Source organism: Oncorhynchus keta, chromosome 37 (genome assembly GCF_023373465.1).
Source record: "Oncorhynchus keta strain PuntledgeMale-10-30-2019 chromosome 37, Oket_V2, whole genome shotgun sequence".
Classification (NCBI taxonomy): Eukaryota; Metazoa; Chordata; class Actinopteri; order Salmoniformes; family Salmonidae; genus Oncorhynchus; species Oncorhynchus keta.
The window spans coordinates 20,368,234-20,384,516 of NC_068457.1; positions in this window are offsets into that span (position 1 = coordinate 20,368,234).

Below are 16,283 nucleotides of genomic sequence, written 5' to 3' on the forward strand. Positions count from 1 at the left end.
TAACTACAGAGCCACCCAACCCCATACCTAACCCCTAACAGGACCACCCAGTTACCCAGCCACCCAACCCCTAACTACAGAGACCACCCAGTTACCCAGCCACCCAACCCCTAACTACAGAGCCACCCAACCCCCTAACTACAGAGCCACCCAACCCCTTAACTACAGAACCACCCAACCCCCTAACTACAGGACCACCCAGTTACCCAGCCACCCAAACCCTAACTACAGAGCCACCCAACTCCCTAACTACAGATCCACCCAAACTCCCAACTACAGGACCACCCAGTTACCCAGCCACCCAACCCCCTAACTACAGGACCACCCAGTTACCCAGCCACCCAACCCCTAACTACAGAGCCGCCCAACCCCCTAACGACAGGACCACCCAGTTACCCAGCCACCCAACCCCCTAACTACAGGAAAACCCAGTTACCAAGCCACCCAACCCCCTAACTCCAAAGCCACCCAACCCCCTAACTACAGAGCCACCAACCCCCTAACTACAGGACCACCCAGTTACCCAGGCACCAAACTCCCTAACTACAGAGCCACCCAGTTACCCAGCCACCCAAACCCTTAACTACAGAGCCACCCAGTCACCAAGCCTCCCAACCCCATAACTACAGGACCACCCAGTTACCCAGCCACCTAACCCCTAACTACAGAGCCACCCAGTTACCCAGCCACCCAACCCCTAACTACAGAGCCACCCAACCATGTAACTACAGGACCACCCATTTACCCAGCCACACAACCCCTAACTACAGAGCCACCACCGAACCTCCAAACCCCTAACTACAGAGCCACCCAGTTACCCAGCCACCCAAACCCTTAACTACAGAGCCACCCAACCATGTAACTACAGGACCACCCATTTACCCAGCCACACAACCCCTAACTACAGAGCCACCCAACCCCTAACTACAGAGCCACCCAACCCCTAACTACAGAGCCACCCACCCGCCTAACTACAGGACCACCCAGTTACCCAGCCACCCAACCCCTAACTACAGAGCCACCCAACCCCTAACTACAGAGCCACCCAACCCCTAACTACAGGGCCACCCAACCCCTAACTACAGGACCACCCAGTTACCCAGCCACCCAACCCCTAACTACAAGACCACCCAGTTACCCAGCCACCCAACCCCTAACTACAGGACCACCCAGTTACCCAGCCACCCAACCCCTAACTAGAAAGCCACCCAACCCTTAACTACAGAGACACCCAACCCCTAACTAAAGAGCCACCTAACACCCTAACTACAGAGCCACCCAGTTCCACCCAGTTACCACCCACCCAACCCCTAACTACAGAGCCACCCAACCCCTAACTGCAGAGCCACCCAACCCCTAACTACAGGACCACCCAGTTACCCAGCCACCCAACCCCTAACTACAGAGCCACCCAACCCCTAACTACAGAGCCACCCAACCCCTAACTACAGAGCCACCCCCCTAACTACCCAGCCACCCAACCCCTAACTACAGAGCCACCCAACCCCTAACTACAGATCCACCCAAACTCCTAACTACAGGACCACCCAGTTACCCAGCCACCCAACCCCTAACTACAGGACCACCCAGTTACCCAGCCACCCAACCCCTAACTACAGAGCCACCCAACCCCTAACTACAGAGCCACCCAACCCCCTAACTACAGGACCACCCAGTTACCCAGCCACCCAACCCCTAACTACAGAGCCACCCAACCCCCCCAACTAACAGGACCACCCAGTTACCCAGCCACCCAACCCCTAACTACAGGACCACCCAGTTACCCAGCCACCCAACCCCTAATACAGAGCCACCCAACCCCTAACTACAGAGTTCACCCAACCCCTAACTACAGAGCCACCCAGCCACCCCCCTAACTACAGAGACACCCAGTTACCCAGCCACCCAACCCCTAACTACAGGACCACCCAGTTACCCAGCCACCCAACCCCCTAACTACAGAGCCACCCAACCCCCTAACTACAGAGCCACCCAACCCCCAATCTACAGGACCACCCAACCCCCTAACCAGATCCACCCAACCCCCTAACTACAGGACCACCCAGTTACCCAGCCACCCAACCCCCTTACTACAGGACCACCCAGTTACCCAGCCACACAACCCCCTAACTACAGGACCACCCAGTTACCCAGCCACCAAACCCCCTAACTAGAAAGCCACCCAACCCCATAACTACAGAGACACCCAACCCCTAACTAAAGAGCCACCTAACACCCTAACTACAGAGCCACCCAGTTCCACCCAACCCCCTAACTACAGAGCCACCCAACCCCCTAACTGCAGAGCCACGCAACCCCATAACTACAGGACCACCCAGTTACCCAGCCACCCAACCCCCTAACTACAGAGCCACCCAACCCCCTAACTACAGAGCCACCCAACCCCCTAACTACAGGACCACCCAGTTACCCAGCCACCCAACCCCCTAACTACAGAGACACCCAACCCCCTACTTACAGATCCACCCAAACTCCTAACTACAGGACCACCCAGTTACCCAGCCACCCAACCCCCTAACTACAGGACCACCCAGTTACCCAGCCACCCAACCCCCTAACTACAGAGCCACCCAACCCCTAACTACAGAGCCACCCACCCCCCTAACTACAGGACCACCCAGTTACCCAGCCACCCAACCCCCAAACTACAGAGCCACCCAACCCCTTACTACAGGACCACCCAGTTACCCAGCCACCCAACCCCCTTACTACAGGACCACCCAGTTACCCAGCCACCCAACCCCCTAACTACAGGACCACCCAGTTACCCAGCCACTGAACCCCCTAATTATAGAGCCACCCAACCCCCGAACTACAGAGTCACCCAACCCCCTAACTACAGAGCCACCCAACCCCCTAACTACAGAGACCACCCAGTTACCCAGCCACCCAACCCCTAACTACAGAGCCACCCAACCCCTAACTACAGAGCCACCCAAGTAACTACAGGACCCACCCAGCCACCCAACCCCTAACTACAACCCAACCCACCCAACCCCTAACTACAGAGCCACCCAACCCCTAACTACAGAGCCACCCAAACCCCTAACTACAGAGCCACCCACCCCCTAACTACAGGACCACCCAGTTACCCAGCCACCCAACCCCTAACTACAGAGCCACCCAACCCCTAACTACAGAGCCACACAACCCCTAACTACAGGGCCACCCAACCCCTAACTACAGGACCACCCAGTTACCCAGCCACCCAACCCCTAACTACAAGACCACCCAGTTACCCAGCCACCCAACCCCTAACTACAGGACCACCCAGTTACCCAGCCACCAAACCCCCTAACTAGAAAGCCACCCAACCCCTTAACTACAGAGACACCCAACCCCCTAACTAAAGAGCCACCTAACACCCTAACTACAGAGCCACCCAGTTCCACCCAACCCCTAACTACAGAGCCACCCAACCCCTAACTACAGAGCCACCCAACCCCATAACTACAGGACCACCCAGTTACCCAGCCACCCAACCCCCTAACTACAGAGCCAACCAACCCCCTAACTACAGAGCCACCCAACCCCCTAACTACAGGACCACCCAGTTACCCAGCCACCCAACCCCCTAACTACAGAGATACCCAACCCCCTACTTACAGATCCACCCAAACTCCTAACTACAGGACCACCCAGTTACCCAGCCACCCAACCCCCTAACTACAGGACCACCCAGTTACCCAGCCACCCAACCCCCTAACTACAGAGCCACCCAACCTCCTAACTACAGAGCCACCCAACCCCCTAACTACAGGACCACCCAGTTACCCAGCCACCCAACCCCCTAACTACAGAGCCACCCAACCCCCTTACTACAGGACCACCCAGTTACCCAGCCACCCAACCCCCTAACTACAGGACCACCCAGTTACCCAGCCACTGAACCCCCTAATTATAGAGCCACCCAACCCCCGAACTACAGAGTCACCCAACCCCCTAACTACAGAGCCACCCACTACAGAGCCCCTAACTACAGAGCCACCCAGTTACCCAGCCACCCAACCCCCTAACTACAGGACCACCCAGTTACCCAGCCACTGAACCCCCTAATTACAGAGCCACCCAACCCCTAACTACAGAGCCACCCAACCCCAACTACAGAGCCACCCAACCCCTAACTACAGATACCAAGCCACCCAACCCCTAACTACAGGACCACCCAGTTACCCAGCCACCCAACCCCCTAACTACAGGACCACCCAGTTACCCAGCCACCAACCCCTAACTACAGGACCACCCAGTTACCCAGCCACCCAACCCCCTAACTACAAAGCCACCCAACCCCTTAACTACAGAGCCACCCAACCCCTAACTAAAGAGCCACCCAACACCCTAACTACAGAGCCACCCAGTTCCACCCAACCCCTAACTACAGAGCCACCCAACCCCTAACTGCAGAGCCCAACCCCTAACTACAGGACCACCCAGTTACCCAGCCACCCAACCCCCTAACTACAGAGCCACCCAACCCCTAACTACAGAACCACCCAACCCCTAACTACAGGACCACCCAGTTACCCAGCCACCCAACCCCTAACTACAGAGATACCCAACCCAGTTACAGATCCACCCAAACCCCTAACTACAGGACCACCCAGTTACCCAGCCACCCAACCCCTAACTACAGGACCACCCAGTTACCCAGCCACCCAACCCCTAACTACAGAGCCACCCAACCTCCTAACTACAGAGCCACCCACCCACCTAACTACAGGACCACCCAGTTACCCAGCCACCCAACCCCCTAACTACAGAGCCACCCAACCCCTAACTACAGACCACCCAGTTAACCCAGCCAACCCCTAACCCAACCCCTAACCACAGGACCACCCAGTTACCCAGCCACCCAACCCCTAACTACACAGGACCACCCAGTTACCCAGCCACCCAACCCCTAACTACAGAGCCACCCAACCCCCAACTACAGAGCCACCCAACCCCTAACTACAGAGCCACCCAACCCCTAACTACAGAGACACCCAGTTACCCAGCCACCCAACCCCCTAACTACAGAGCCACCCAACCCCCTAACTACAGAGCCACCCAGTTACCCAGCCACCCAAACCCCTAACTACAGCCACCCAACCCCTAACTACAGAGCCACCCAACCCCTAACTACAGAGCCACCCAACCCCTAACTACAGAGCCACCCAACCCCTAACTACAGGACCACCCAGTTACCCAGCCACCCAACCCCTAACTACAGAGCCACCCAACCCCTAACTACAGAGCCACCCAACCCCTAACTACAGAGCCACCCAACCCCTAACTACAGAGCCACCCAACCCCTAACTACAGGACCACCCAGTTACCCAGCCACCCAACCCCTAACTACAGAGCCACCCAACCCCTAACTACAGAGCCACCCAACCCCTAACTACAGAGCCAGCCACCCAACCCCTAACTACAGGACCACCCAGTTACCCAGCCACCCAACCCCTAACTACAGAGCCACCCAACCCCTAACTACAGAGCCACCAACCCCTAACTACAGGACCACCCAGTTACCCAGCCACCCAACCTACAGAAAACCCAGTTACCCAACCCAACCCCTAACTACAGAGCCACCCAACCCCTAACTACAGAGCCACCCAACCCCTAACTACAGGACCACCCAGTTACCCAGCCACCCAACCCCTAACTACAGAGCCACCCAACCCAACCCCTAACTACAGAGCCACCCAGTTACCCAGCCACCCAACCCCCTAACTACAGGACCACCCAGTTACCCAGCCACTGAACCCCCTAACTACAGAGCCACCCAACCCCTAACTACAGAGCCACCCAACCCCTAACTACAGAGCCACCCAACCCCCTAACTACAGAGCCACCCAGTTACCCAGCCACCCAACCCCTAACTACAGAGCCACCCAACCCCCTAACTACAGAGCCACCCAGTTACCCAGCCACCCAACCCCTAACTACAAAGCCACCCAACCCCCTAACTACAGAGACACCCAACCCCCTAACTACAGAGCCACCCAACCCCCTAACTACAGAGCCACCCAGCCACCCAACCCCTAACTACAGAGCCACCCAACCCCTAACTACAGAGCCACCCAACCCCTAACTACAGGACCACCCAGTTACCCAGCCACCCAACCCCTAACTACAGAGCCACCCAACCCCCTAACTACAGAGCCACCCAACCCCTTAACTACAGAGCCACCCAACCCCCTAACTACAGGACCACCCAGTTACCCAGCCACCCAACCCCTAACTACAGAGCCACCCAACTCCCTAACTACAGAGCCACCAACCCCCTAACTACAGGACCACCCAGTTACCCAGCCACCCAACCCCTAACTCCAGGACCACCCAGTTACCCAGCCACCCAACCCCCTAACTACAGAACCACCCAGTTACCCAGCCACCAAACTCACTAACTACAGAGCCACCCAGTTACCAAGCCACCCAACCCCATAACTACAGAGCCAACCAGTTACCCAGCCACCCAACCCCCTAACTACAGAGCCACCCAACCCCATAACTACAGGACCACCCAGTTACCCAGCCACCCAACCCCCTAACTACAGAGCCACCCAACCCCCTAACTACAGAGCCACCCAACCCCCTAACTACAGGACCACCCAGTTACCCAGCCACCCAACCCCTAACTACAGGACCACCCAGTTACCCAGCCACCCTAACCCCTAACTACAGAGCCACCCAACCCCTAACTACAGAGCCACCCAACCCCTAACTACAGGACCACCAGTTACCCAGCCACCCAACCCCTAACTACAGGACCACCCAGTTACCCAGCCACCCAACCCCTAACTACAGGACCAACCCCAGTTACCCAGCCACCCAACCCCCTAACTACAGGACCACCCAGTTACCCAGCCACCCAACCCCTAACTACAGAGTCACCCAGCCACCCAACCCCCTAACTACAGAGCCACCCACCCAACCCCTAACTACAGAGCCACCCAGTTACCCAGCCACCCAACCCCTAACTACAGCCACCCACCCAGTTACCCAGCCACCAACCCAACCCCTAACTACAAAGCCACCCAACCCCTAACTACAGAGCCACCCAACCCCTAACTACAGAGCCACCTAACACCCTAACTACAGAGCCACCCAGTTCCACCCAACCCCCTAACTACAGAGCCACCCAACACCCTAACTACAGAGCCACCCAACCCCCAAACTACAGAGCCACCCAGTTACCCAGCCACCCAACCCCCTAACTACAGAGTCACCCAATCCCCTAACTACAGGACCACCCAGTTACCCCCCCCTTACTACAGAGTCACCCAACCCCCTAACTACAGGACCACCCCAATTACCCAGCAACAGCAGGACCAGGATGGAGAGAGGAATGACATACCAGATAACCCAGGCAAATGAGACCCATGTTAACCTATACCATGATGGTAGGAGGGATGTATATTAGAGACATATTACAGATATATTACAGACATATTACAGACATATTACAGACATATTACAGATATATTACAGATATATTACAGACATATTACAGATATATTACAGACATATTACAGACATATTACAGATATATTACAGACATATTACAGATACATTACAGATATATTACAGACATATTACAGATACATTACAGATATATTACAGACATATTACAGATATATTACAGTACCATAAAGACTCTCTAATTGTTTTAATTTGTTGAGCAAAACCATTGTGGCGTGTTAACATTGAGATATAACGTGTGTGTGTGTGTGGTTAGCATTGAGATATAATGTGTGTGTGTGTGTGGTTAGCATTGAGATATAATGTGTCTGTAGGCATTTCTGCATGTTTACAAATACCAAATGGTCTAACTAACCTGGATAAATCAAAGTTAAAAGTATGGAACCCTTTTGAGTTGTTGATCTCAGGAACACCGTGCAGGTCTTCCCTTATTGTTCCCTCCTGTCTGCTCTCTGTACACTGTCTGATCCCTGTCTGTCTGTACACTGTCTGATCCCTGTCTGTCTGTACACTGTCTGATCCCTGTCTGTCTTCTGTCTGTACACTGTCTGTTGTCTGATCCCTGTCTGTCTGTACACTGTCTGATCCCTGTCTGTCTGTACACTGTCTGATCCCTGTCTGTCTGTACACTGTCTGTCTGTACACTGTCTGATCCCTGTCTGTCTGCACACTGTCTGATCCCTGCCCGTTTGTCTGATCACTGTCTGATCTCCGCCTGTTTGTCTGATCCCTGTCTGTCTGTACACTGTCTGATCCCTGCCCGTTTGTCTGATCCCTGTCTGTCTGTACACTGTCTGATCCCTGCCCCTTGTCTGATCTCCACCTGTTTGTCTGATCCCTGTCTGTCTGTACACTGTCTGATCCCTGCCTGTTTGTCTGATCCCTGTCTGTCTGTACACTGTCTGATCCGTACACTGTCTGATCCCTGTCTGTCTGTACACTGTCTGTCTGTACACTGTCTGTTTGTCTGATCCCTGTCTGTCTGTACACTGTCTGATCCCTGTCTGTCTGTACACTGTCTGATCCCTGCCTGTTTGTCTGATCCCTGTCTGTCTGTACACTGTCTGATCCCTGTCTGTCTGTACACTGTCTGATCCCTGTCTGTCTGTACACTGTCTGATCCCTGTCTGTCTGCACACTGTCTGATCCCTGTCTGTCTGCACACTGTCTGATCCCTGCCCGTTTGTCTGATCACTGTCTGATCTCCGCCTGTTTGTCTGATCCCTGTCTGTCTGTACACTGTCTGATCCCTGCCCGTTTGTCTGATCCCTGTCTGTCTGTACACTGTCTGATCCCTGCCCGTTTGTCTGATCCCTGTCTGTCTGTACACTGTCTGATCTCCGCCTGTTTGTCTGATCCCTGTCTGTCTGTACACTGTCTGATCCCTGCCTGTTTGTCTGATCCCTGTCTGTCTGTACACTGTCTGATCCCTGTCTGTCTGTACACTGTCTGATCCCTGTCTGTCTGTACACTGTCTGATCTCCGCCTGTTTGTCTGATCCCTGTCTGTCTGTACACTGTCTGATCCCTGCCTGTTTGTCTGATCCCTGTCTGTCTGTACACTGTCTGATCCCTGCCCGTTTGTCTGATCCCTGTCTGTCTGTACACTGTCTGATCCCTGCCGTTTGTCTGATCCCTGTCTGTCTGTACACTGTCTGATCCCTGTCTGTCTGTACACTGTCTGATCCCTGTCTGTCTGTACACTGTCTGATCCCTGCCTGTTTGTCTGATCCCTGTCTGTCTGTACACTGTCTGATCCCTGCCTGTTTGTCTGATCCCTGTCTGTCTGTACACTGTCTGATCTCCGCCTGTTTGTCTGATCCCTGCCTGTTTGTCTGATCCCTGTCTGTCTGTACACTGTCTGATCCCTGCCTGTTTGTCTGATCTCCACCTGTTTGTCTGATCCCTGTCTGTCTGTACACTGTCTGATCCCTGCCTGTTTGTCTGATCCACGTCTGTCTGTACACTGTCTGATCCCTGCCTGTTTGTCTGATCCCTGTCTGTCTGTACACTATCTGATCCCTGCCTGTTTGTCTGATCTCCACCTGTTTTTCTGATCCCTGTCTGTCTGTACACTGTCTGATAATATATGCCATTTGGCAGACAAAGCGACTTACAGTCATGTGTGCATACATTCTACGTATGGGTGATCCCGGGAATCGAACCCACTACCCTGGCGTTACAAGCGCCATGCTCTACCAACTGAGCTACAGAAGGACAGAAGGATCCCTGTCTGTTTGTCTGATCCCTGTCTGTCTGTACACTGTCTGATCTCTGCCTGTTTTTCTGATCCCTGTCTGTCTGTACACTGTCTGATCCCTGCCTGTTTGTCTGATCCCTGTCTGTCTGCACACTGTCTGATCCCTGTCTGTCTGTACACTGTCTGATCCCTGCCTGTTTGTCTGATCCCTGTCTGTCTGTACACTGTCTGATCCCTGTCTGTCTGTACACTGTCTGAACCCTGTCTGTCTGTACACTGTCTGTCTGTACACTGTCTGTACACTGTCTGTCTGCACACTGTCTGATCCCTGCCTGTTTGTCTGATCCCTGTCTGTCTGTACACTGTCTGATCCCTGTCTGTCTGCACACTGTCTGATCCCTGTCTGTCTGTACACTGTCTGATCCCTGCCTGTTTGTCTGATCCCTGTCTGTCTGTACACTGTCTGATCCCTGTCTGCTGTCTGTACACTGTCTGATCCCTACCTGTCTGTACACTGTCTGATTCCTGCCTGTCTGTACACTGTCTGATCCCTGCCTGTATGTCTGATCCTTGCCGGTCTGTCTGTCTCTGTCTGTGAGAGGGGAGGCGTAGCCCCTCTAAGACAACATTGTTATTTGACGACGCCTGCTCCTCTTGATAAGAGGAGGCGTAAAATCAATCAACTTGATTGGGGGCCAAGAGGGAGAGGGAAGAGAAGGAAGGAAGAGTAGGGAGAGGGTTGGAGACCGGGCGAAGAGAAGGAAGGAAGAGGAGGGAGAGGGTTGGAGACTGAGGGAAGAGAAGGAAGGAAGAGGAGGGAGAGGGTTTGAGATGGAGGGAAGAGAAGGAAGGAAGAGGAGGGAGAGGGTTGGAGACGGAGGGATGAGAAGGAAGGAAGAGGAGGGAGAGGGTTGGAGACTGAGGGAAGAGAAGGAAGGAAGAGGAGGGAGAGGGTTGGAGACAGAGGGAGGAGAAGGAAGAGGAGGGAGAGGGTTGGAGACAGAGGGAAGAGAAGGAAGGAAGAGGAGGGAGAGGGTTGGAGACAGAGGGAAGAGAAGGAAGGAAGAGGAGGGGGAGGGTTGGAGACGGAGGAAAGAGAAGGAAGGAAGAGGAGGGAGAGGGTTGGAGACGGAGGGAAGAGAAGGAAGAGGAGGGAGAGGGTTGGAGACTGAGGGAAGAGAAGGAAGGAAGAGGAGGAAGAGGGTTGGAGACGGAGGTAAGAGAAGGAAGGAAGAGGAGGAAGAGGGTTGGAGACGGAGGTAAGAGAAGGAAGGAAGAGGAGGAAGAGGGTTGGAGACGGAGGTAAGAGAAGGAAGGAAGAGGAGGGAGAGGGTTGGAGAAAGAGGTAAGAGAAGGAAGGAAGAGGAGGAAGAGGGTTGGAGACGGAGGTAAGAGAAGGAAGGAAGAGGAGGGAGAGGGTTGGAGATGGAGGGAAGAGAAGGAAGACTGTCCTTATTCCTAGCAGACAGCCTCATTCTAATCTTTGAAGAGAGAGAGAGGAGAGGAGAAAGAAGAGAGGAGAAAGGCGACCGCCAGCACACTTAAGATGCTGGCGGTTCAGCATAAGAAAAATATGGACACTACCGTTCAAAAGTTTGGGGCCACTTAGAAATGTCTTGTTTTTGAAAGAAAAGCACCTTTTTGTCCATTAAAATAACATCAAATTGATCAGAAATACAGTGTAGACATTGTTAATGTTGTAAATGACTATTGTAGCTGGAAACGGCTGATTTTTTATGAAATAGTTCATCCGCCAAAGGAGTCACTAGTGCGCGATGAGACAAGGATATCCCTCCCGGCCAAACCCTCCCTAACCCGGACGACGCTAGGCCAGTTGTGCGTTGCTCCATGGACCTCCCGGTCGCGGCCGGCTGTGACAGAGCCTGGGCTCGAACCCAGAGTCTCAGCCTTAGACCACTGCGCCACCCGGGAGGCCCCTTGATGTTATTTTAATGGACAAAAACAAGGACATTTCTAAGTGACCCCAAACTTTTGAACGGCAGTGTGTGTTCTAAATGTTTGATAGCTCCTGCCTCGACCTGGTCTCACTTGAAAAACACATCAGGAAAACACATTCTTTACCACATTTAACCAGAAAATATAATTGAGATAAAGGCTAAGTGGATATAAATGCACGGGTCTCCCGTACGCAGAACTCTGTCATCATTTATTTCATATCCAGGTCTGGCTCTTCTGATTTCAAAGTGTCTTTTCTGATCGGTGTGATTAGAACTGAATTGGCATATTACATTTTCAACGTGGTCTCATAACTGAAGAGCTTCTGAAAAAAATGCTTCCAAATCGCGTAGGCTTTCATCTTGATCCTCCCTGTCTTCTTACATTACAGTAAAATAGTCCCCTAACATGATTAACAATAGAAATTGCATGTCTTTTTCTCCTTATTAGAATGGGAATAAATAGCAATACGTTGCCACTGGCACTTGGAAGTCATTCAACATTCTGGAATGGAACTGAATCCAAATAGGATTTGGGGAGTTGTGATTCTAATAGAACACTTAGAAGGGACGAACAAACTCCTCGTTGGGCAGAGTTGAGGGAATATTGTCATGAATAACCCCATGGTTCTTACCATTCAATCAACCCACTGATCTAACTTTGAATAGAGCCACAGTACGCAGCCTCCTGTCTCCTTTCCCCTGAGGCATGTATCAGACTTATTGAAATACAGATTATTTCATTCGGATCATAATATCTTTCAGAATGTGTAATAATGATGTCACAGTGATATACAGAACAACAGGGCAGTGTTTTGTACAAACATGTGTTTTGTCCAGCATTGTAAAACTGCGGCTAAATCAGGTGTCAATTGACAAAAGCTCTGTATGGTTATTGTTAGTAAAATTGTATTAGTCCTTAAACAGTACATCTTTCACATTCGTGGTGAGACCAAGGGGAGGTCATGGTATAATATAGAATTAATGAACAGTATGGATGTATCTATAGGCTTACATAGAGTGAGAGGCATGCACAGTACAATAAAATGTATGGACTGTAATTGTGCTATTTTGCTCTCAACGAGTCCCTCTTAAATGGCTCCTTATAGGGGAATAATAAAGTTGTATTGTGTTGTATTGTGTTGTGTAGTCACATCGAGATGAGCTCCCAAAGGCTATGGAATGGAATTTCTGCACAATTGACTCCATCAAGGCGGGAGGTTAGAGGTGTTGTGAAGCTTTCTGCTCCTGCTCCCATTCTAGTCACTTCCTGATTTGAGTAAGCGTTCAGGGGCCATCGTGCCGGGCCCTCAGAGTCACAGGTGTCATAGTAACTGTCACAGGCTCCGCCTTAATGGCTCCTGGGGTGAGACGGGTCAGACAGCTTCATCTGGAGTCAACACACCCAGGCCGCATCAGGTCAACCTCGTTTGGGTTGGAGGGACTTTATTCAAATGCAAATCATTACTGCGATATACTACTGTGTTGCTTTTCAGGTGTTGTGGAAGAGTGTGGTCTGGATATCTGGTTTTATATAGGGCATCATTTAACCTTATCTCAATGATTTGGGTTTGTTTTATTTACTGAATGGTGTGTTGTGCTCGCTTCACAGAGACTCAATAAGTCAATTGTGTTTGCATTGAATAAGAATCCCCCCTCCTACAAAATAGAAAAGAAAAATAGTTTATCTCGTAGCTGAAGGTCCTCTAACAACTGTCCCTAGATGTATAGCTCCCTAACTAAAAGTGGAGTTCTGGTAAAACCCACCGCACCACTACTCGACTCAGTGTGAACTGATCCGTTATTAAAACACCATTAGAAGTCAGTAATGAACAGGCAATTCCACAGACAAAGAAAAAAAAGTGTAATGATTCATAAACAATCTTAGCAAATAACAGCAATTTCAGACCTAATTCTGAGATTTCACGTCTGAATGCCTCGGCAGTACACACTCCATTAAACATTGTGAATAGCAGCCTTGCTTTAAGATCTCTACCTCAGCAAGCCTCTAGAACTGAGATAGCACTGTAGATGGTCCTTCAGTGCTTATTAGGATTAATTACTTTAATCCAGTATGTTACAGAATAATCAAGTCTACCCGCGGTGAATGGTGGGCTTTCACAACAGGTGACAAAATGTTTGTCAAAAACAGCTGAGAATTCATTAATCAAATGCCTGGCTTGTCAAGTCAGTTCGACTCTGTTATTAGCATGGATACACACAGGCTGACAACTCTGAGGGCAGAACATGTGCTGTATTATAATGTACCCATGAAACTTCGACAGGCTATAAAGGCTCCATTAGTGATATTCCAAGATGGGTATTTGGGTAGATACTAAAAGATGCCATGGTGTTGTACTAACAAACGTCAGACAAAAAGCAGACTTTTATAGATGCAAGTCACCAAACGTTCATTACTGCCTTCATGTTCCTGGACTCCAGGAAGAGTAGCTGTTGTCTTGGCAGGAACTAATGGGGATCCTTAATAAACTCCAGGAAGAGTAGCTGTTGCCTTGGCAGGAACTAATGGGGATCCTTAATAAACTCCAGGAAGAGTAGCTGTTGCCTTGGCAGGAACTAATGGGGATCCTTAATAAACTCCAGGAAGAGTAGCTGTTGCCTTGGCAGGAACTAATGGGGATCCATAATAAACTCCAGGAAGAGTAGCTGTTGCCTTAGCAGGAACTAATGGGGATCCATAATAAACTCCAGGAAGAGTAGCTGTTGCCTTGGCAGGAACTAATGGGGATCCTTAATAAATACAAATATATGACATGTTAGATCTCTAAGCTGCAACTCATCTGGGTTTATTCTCATGTACTGCAGCAGGAGGTCTCTCCCTTCAACCTGAAGATCTCCTAAGGCTCAGGTTGTTCTATACCCCTCCACACACACACACACACACACACACACACACACACACACACACACACACACACACACACACACACACACACACACACACACACACACACACACACACACACACACGTGGGCATCATACACACACATGCAGGTTATCAAGTATTCACACACGTGTGCAAAACAGACGAACACACGTGCATACACACACATGAGCACACACGCACATACTTCTCTAATCAGAGGTATTACACCATGTATACTGGGACGTGAGAGCCACTCCAAACACCCCCTGATCACAGTCCACACACCCCCTGATCACGGTCCACATCCCCCGATCACATGTCATATTACCAGACATCTGATGCCGTTTCAATAACTACATAACATGGTCTACAGATTGAATAATACACATGGAAGTTTTTACAGGTCAACTGGGAGTCCAGCTTTCTTCTCTCTACTCTTTCCATCGCTCCTCTATTTATCCCTCTCTCCTCTATCTTTCCGTCTCCTTCTCCCTTACTCTGGCTTCCTCTCCCTCCACATCCCTCCCTTCTCTCCATCTCCATCTCTCAGTTCTGGGTAAATCCTATTTTCCACTGCCAGACATCCATCCTCAGGGATGTGAGGAGCTGAGAGCGTTTTTAAGTGTACGTTAAAACCTTCTCCTGGCACACAGCGGCGCAGGGACCTAAAGAGGACAACCCCTCCGCCTGCACATAGCCGTGTTCATGTTCAGCACATTCAAAAACACCACAAGTGTTTCCCCCAATACCACTTACAAGGGACGAAATATAAGAGTCCTAGGAATAATGTGCTGGATAATTCATGTTTGAAGTGTGAAAATAAATGTAAGGATATACTTAGTAGTTCACTGTGTCTTTTTCCTCTTTAAATTAATATGAGCCTAACAGCTCATTTCAACAGCATAAAAGCATCACAAATACAGGATTCTGGAAGTCTTAAATTCTGCCATAAAGAGTGCTGGCCTAGATACTCTTTATCCGTGACAGACAGATTGACAGATCTCAGATCCAGAAGCCTGAGGACGGTAGAGGATACAAAATTGACGGAAACTGAAAAGGATGTCCAAATCAAATCAAATCTCACACAGTCGTACTAATCATTATGACATCTTGAACATTAATGAGTTATCCCAGTCTCTGTTCAACGCTAAGGGTGGTCTTGGGCATACAACCCATAATAAAGCATACTGCAGCACCACCATCTGGCTGTTGGGTGAAGTGTAAATGTTGTGCATGATGGGAAAATGTCTGAAAATTGAATATAATATGACAAAATATTATAATAGTAAGGCTAATAACACTGGATGGTAATTTCATAATCTTCTTTCAAAAACAACAAACTCATGTTTTATTTTTGGTTTTATTACAAGCACATGTACAATTAGTTGTTTGCCATTGATAGCTACAGAAAGGCTGGCAAAAATCCACATGTATCTACAGAATTCAATCTGTTAAAAACTGTATAGAAAAAGACCCCAAAACTGTACATGAATTACCTTTACTACATACAGTAATATATATATATATATATATATACACACCTTAAAGAGTGTACAGAAGTATACATAGATGTAAATATAGTCAAAGTTATGAGTGATGTCATAACGCTATGTGCCGATGCATTGCAAAAGAGAAATACACATTCTGTTAAACTGTAAAGGCTGGCTGTAAAGTTCAAGCCTCACTAAGTCAGTAAAGTTATATATTAGAACAATAAACATCTACTATAGTTATTCATTTGGTCACACCTTAA